Raw genomic sequence first — 6,207 nt, forward strand, 5'->3', positions numbered from 1 at the left:
TATATATATATATATATATATATATATATATATATATATATATATACCACATCTGCTTTATCCATTCATCTGTCAAAGGACATCATAATTTAAAACGTATCTGACCCCACTGGCTGCTCTGAAACAGCAACGTTGCATTGTTTCCAGTCCAGCTCCTCGCTCACTGCAACCACCTCCACTGTAGACTCTGGCAGCTTCATCATCAAAGTCCTCCAAATCCCGCTTTCCTTTTAATCTGCTACATTGAATTACTGGATTGTCCCATCATGTCAGACACAGCCGTGGACACCAGCTCTGAAATCACCACCAAGGACTTACAGGAGAAAAAGGAAGTTGTGCAGGGGTGAGAATGGAAGAGACATGCATGCTGATGGGAATGCTGAAGAGGAAAATGGGGAGCAGAAGGCTGACAAAGAGGAAGATGAAGAAGAGGAAGAAGGGAGGAGCAAATGGAGGAAGAATAAGAGAAGGAAGGCGATGGTGAGGAAGAGGGTAGAGAGGAAGACCAGAAGGCTGAGACAGCTACGGGCACACGGGCAGGTGAAGATGATGAGGATAAGGATGTCCACACCAAGAAGCAGACTGATGAGGATGACTAGACAGCAAAAAAATGAAAAGTTACACTTAACAAAAACAAACACTTCCGTGACATATTCACCCTCCGCTCCCCATGTCAGAATCTAAATGCTGTCCACCTTGGAATGGACAGTCCTGCCGGGCCGCCCCATGCGGCCAGCGCCACGGCAGGGGACACACACACCCTGCCACCCTAAACCATAATGAGAATCTGCAGTGGGGGAGGAAAAAGAACCCAAACTTCCAAGGTCTTGCTCTTTTTCTTAAAAGTACTTTAAAAAGAAAATGTGTTTCTATTTTTTATTTACATTTTGTATCTTTGTACACATTGTTAGTGGTCTGCCATTTTTAATTATCTTGGATGACCAAACCAGTCTTCAGAGCATTCTCTGTCTTGCTTCTTACTTTACTTGTGGTGTGACCATGTTCATTATAACCTCAAATAAGAAGAAGAAGAAGAAAAAAAAAAAACTTGTAAAAAAACAAAACCAACAACAACAAAAAATCTTATTCCGAGCATTCCAGTAAAATTTTTGTATTTACTTAGCTGTACTATAAGTAGTTGGTTTGTATGAGATGGTTAAAAAGGCCAAAGATAAAAGGCTTCTTTTTTTTCCCTTTTGTCTATGAAGTTGCTGTTTAGTTATTTATTTTTTGGCCTATGATGTATGTGTGGAACTATGGAATTTTATTTTGCTGAGTTGTTCTAATAACAAACAAACAAAATAAAATTTGAATGTTAGTAAGCCCTCTTGTTTAACTATAGACCCCCCAAAAGTTAAAACCAGAAAGAGACAATACTGCTTAACTTATGCTCTAACTAAAACCCACCGTACTTATTTCTTCTTGCATTTTCTTGAGGCATTGATGAAGGTGTTTTGCAATGACTGGAAATACCACTAGCCCAGAAAAATCCTGATAGCAATAGAATGCCTAGAAGACCACCCCCCACATGACCCCTTCCCTGCCCATGATCATGTGCGGGACACATACAGATCCCCACTCATGACACAAGCTCTCTGCCTACTCTCTAACACATACCCCCTTGAACCTCTCCTTATAAATTTTAGGTCTCCATCATGTAGGTGGAGAGGTTGGTTGTTAAAGCTTGAGACTTGCCACCCCCGCCAGCAGTGGACACCCAAAATAAATTTCTCCCTTTCTCTTTTTCAAACCTTCATCTCTTGAGTTATTGGTTTCTCTTACAACACGTTTATCAGAGTTTGCTCAACAACAGAGTTGGCAAGCGCAGCCAGGAGCTGTGTTTTTGATTTGTCCAGCCCCCTCAAGATTTCCTGTGTTGGGGCAGTTGGCTATGGCAATGCACCAGGGCTTACACATTTATTTCCTGAGTTAGCAACTATGATAGATCATTCAGTAATATGAGAATTAGTGTCCAAATTTATTTCTTTTCCCAGGAGCGTTCTGAGTATTAAATGTGAGAATAGATGTAAGCATGCTTTAGAAAATTCTAAATAGCTATTCAAATGTAAGCATTGTTGATCAGACAATCATAATACCATTGATTATACCACAGGCCAGGCATTCTGCTGGATGCTATACTTGCTTTATCTTGTTAAATAACACAAATTCAACCTAGTAAATTTTTATCTAATTGACTTTAGTAGTCAATTCAAGAATTGGGCAGCATCTCATCTCCAAAGGGCTACATAAAGGAAAATGTATTAAAGGCAGGATAAGGAAGTAATAAACAGAAAAAAAAGGATTATTTCAGATGTAGTCATCTTTTGGGGACAAAAGTATCTTTTTAGGTGGATTACCTCATATTCCTTTGAGTGATGGGGAGGGACCATGTGACAGCATCTAAATGGTGCTGACCAGAAAATTTCTGACTGACCAGTGAAGACTACAATTTCTGGGGGAGGTTGAAACTGTAATTAGACTAGGTATTATGCTCTGGTTTGGTGATGTGGCCTAGGACAAATGGCTACATTTTGGGCCTGTGGTTTCCTTTTTAACAACTTCTAATTCTTGCAACTAAGGTATTATCCCCATGATACAAAGAAGAAAACAAACTACTTGTGCTGACTACAAACTCTCAACCTAGAGCACCCTTGCATAGTCTGCTTTGTAATGGTAGGGCTGAAAGTTTTCAAACTACATTTTTATAGATACCTATCAGCTGACTTTCAGTTAGGTCCTGACAATGAGAGGCCTTGGAATGTGACTGGAGAATGCAGGATGGGAAGGGTCTCTCTGTTCTGGTTCCTATTGTCATTTTGCAGCAGCAATCCATGAGTGCAGCTCCTTACCTTTGGCCTCCTAGTACTTCTCAGGACACAAATCAGGGCATTAGCTACATGTGATGTCTTAGGATCCAAGACACAAGTTTTTTCTTAGACGTCCTAACCCTAGTATGAGTTAGACCTCCACAGTTCTCAGAATCAGATAATTGGCAAACCCTCAAAGTTTTCAGCACCTGACAGATGGTACCTCTTTCTGACTCCTGAATTCTGTAATGCCACTTCTATTTTGTTCCCCAAAGACTAGGAATAACAGTTCTTTTTAAGTTCTGAATATCTAGGTTACCTTAGTATCTACTTTTTCTCCCATCTGTCTTCTAACACCTGTATATCTAATTTCTTGAATTTTATTTTAGTCTGTTTGAAAGGTCTTGTGAGTTTTCTATTGCCTGAACCAGCACACCAGCTTAAAGCTTCCCAGGATAGGTAGCAATGACTCTGGTGGTCAACAGGTACTTCTAACTCCAAAATCTATGTTCTTACATTTGTCTTACACTATATTTCCAATATTAATAGTCAGCATTGATCAAAGGTCTTAAGTTCCACGCTCATTTCAAGAGCATTATCTATGCTATTTTAAAGATGGACATTTTTATCCTCTTTGGCTGAAACTCTCCTGTGTTTGGAGACTGTCCCAGATCACAGATTAGGCTTGTGTCTGAGCTGGGATGAAAACCCAGGTCTAACTCTAGAGCTCTTATCCTTTATGCACATCAAACTACTTCACCAGCTCTTTTCTTAATGCAAATTAATCCAGCCTCTATCTTGATTCCAGCCTTTACTTGATCTTTTCCTCCTACCTTGGGGACCCATCTCTCTCTACCCCTTCTATCTTGAGGACCTACTCCACCTATCCAAACCTTTCCCATCTTTATGGGTTCAGCTCATTTCCCTTCTGCTCCATGGAGCTTTTTCAGATCTTCTAAATTCTCCAAACTTCTCTCCACCCCAGCTCTCCTTTATTCTTACCTCAGGCTGACTTAGAGCGAACTAAATGTCAATGAAACTCATTGCCTGCAATGTTCAATTTTGCCTTTCCACCTATATTGCAAAGCCCTTGGGAGCACTGGTTTCATGATCTCTTCCCTCCCTGTCTCCAGTCCAGGGCTGTACACTTGCTGTTTAATAGTTTAGACACTGAGCTTTGTAGGATTTTGAAGAAGGAGGGAAATATTAGAGAAAGAAGCTATATTAGGCAAGAACTTTTTTTTTCCTCCACTTTAGTCATCCTGGTTTCCATTGTTTGTTTCTATCCCTCGCATTGCATAGTCAATCCATCAGTCTTTTGGGAAATATTTATTTCTTGATTTTGTCCATACCTATTTCCACTATCATCACCTTGGCCCAAGTGGTCCCCTCTCACAAACTGTGGCAATGGCTTCCTCAGTCATTATTCTCCAACCATTCTTGCCACCCAGCAATCCAGACTCAACATGACAGATAAAAGGGTCTTTAAACATACGCAACAGTTTTGTTCTCACCTGTGCTTAAAACCCTCTCATGCTTTCCCAATGTACTTAGAATTACATCTAAGGCCCTGACATGACCTACAAGGCTGCATAAATAACATCTGCTCTCTCTACCCATTATCTCTCTGAACTCATCTGCTACTACTTGGAGATTCAGCATGACCTGAGAGGGCCACCTAAGGCTGGAGGTGCCAGTACTCAGTTTTGGCTTTCTGTTTTTATTTTCCATATCAAAGAGTCTGTCTGAAAATAATATCAGCACAGAGTATTAGTTAAGCAAGGCATGGAGAGAGGGAGAGAGATGGGATGCTGATGACATCACTTGAGCCCTGAGTCTAATTGTGCCTGTTCTCAATTTTTTTTTCAGTCAATAACCACTCCCTTCCTAGTCTAGGTTAAATTATGATTTAAAACTTGTTGGAGAGAAAAAAATTTCTTTATCTTTCAATATTATTCTGGCTGGTCTAAGAATTAAATTGACATTGGACAGATAAAAGGAGAAAATCAAATTTAATCCATACATATAGCAATCTCATAAATATGGGACATAGAAGAGTTCAAGGCAGGCTGCTTTTATTTTTTATTTTTAATATTTTATTTATTTATTTGACAGAGAGAGACACAGCGAGAGCAGGAACACAAGCAGGGGGAGTGGGAGAAGGAGAAGCAGGCTTCCCGCCAAGCAAGGAGCCCGATACCGGGCTTGATCCCAGGACCCTGGGATCATGACCTGAGCCGAAGGCAGATGCTTAATGAGTGAGCCACCCAGGTGCCCCAGCAGCCTACTTTTATACTTTTTAGACAAAGAAACAGTAAATTTGTGAGGAATTGATAGGACAAAGAAAATTTATGTTTGGGAACTTCAATTAGTAAGAAATTCTAAACAGAATTTGGACTGGAATAGTAAATTAATAAAAGTAACAAGTTTGCTTATATGGGCATCCTTGCAGTCAGGGGAATTTCCTGCTTCAGCCTATAAGGATGTCTCTTTACCTTCTCTAGCAGGGAGGGTACTTTTCACATGGGAGATTTATTTTCTGCTTCCTGGAAACAAAGGGGAGTCAGGGTGTTCTTGCACTGGCTATTTCTTAAGTTACTTTAATTCAAAATAATCAATATGTCACTGTGACATACCTTAGGGCAGACTTCCCTGAGCCCCAACAAATCTAAAGGAGTCTTCACCAATCATCTGCCTCATTATTGCATTATTCAAAATTCCACTCTGCAGGAGTGGTTTGGGTATTTGTATTGCAGTCAAGTGCACCCTTTCCGACATCTGGGCAAGCACACATCTAGGCAGAGACATGACTACAGTACAGATACTGACAGATGATAGGTTTTATGGATCTTTTATTTATTTTTCACAGTTTTATTGTGATATGATTGACATATAACATTGTATTAGTTTTAGATATACAACATAATGATTTAATATATGTATCTACTGTGAAATGATTGCCACATAATTTTTGTTAATATCTATCATCTTTCACAATTTCATTCTTTTTGTGATGAGCACTTTTAAGATCTATTCTCTTAGCAATTTTCAAATATAAAATAGTGTATTTTCAACTATAGTCACTACACTGTGCATTACATTTCCAGAACTTATTTATTTTATAAATGGAAGTTCTTACCTTTTGCCTACCTTTATCCATTTGCCCACCCCTACAGCCTCATCTCTGGCAACCACCAATCTGTTCTCTGTATCTATGATTTCTTTCTTTCTTTCTTTCTTTTTTGTTAACAATTCATCCATCAATAAGCACTGAGATTGTTTTCATGTCTTGATTGTTGTAAATAATGGTGCAATGAACATGTAAATGCAGATATCCCTTCAAGATAGTAATTTTGATTCCTATATCCAAAAGTGAAATTGTTGGAGTAAATTATAGTTC

The 6,207-nt window shown here is 39.2% G+C and overlaps 1 pseudogene; it reads left to right on the forward strand.

The window, feature by feature from the left end:
• The first annotated feature begins 266 nt into the window (after nt 1-266).
• On the forward strand, nt 267-599 carry LOC110570958 (annotated as a pseudogene).
• Nucleotides 600-6,207: the final 5,608 nt, after the last annotated feature.

The sequence above is a fragment of the Neomonachus schauinslandi genome, chromosome 11 (assembly GCF_002201575.2).
Source record: "Neomonachus schauinslandi chromosome 11, ASM220157v2, whole genome shotgun sequence".
NCBI lineage: Eukaryota > Metazoa > Chordata > Mammalia > Carnivora > Phocidae > Neomonachus > Neomonachus schauinslandi.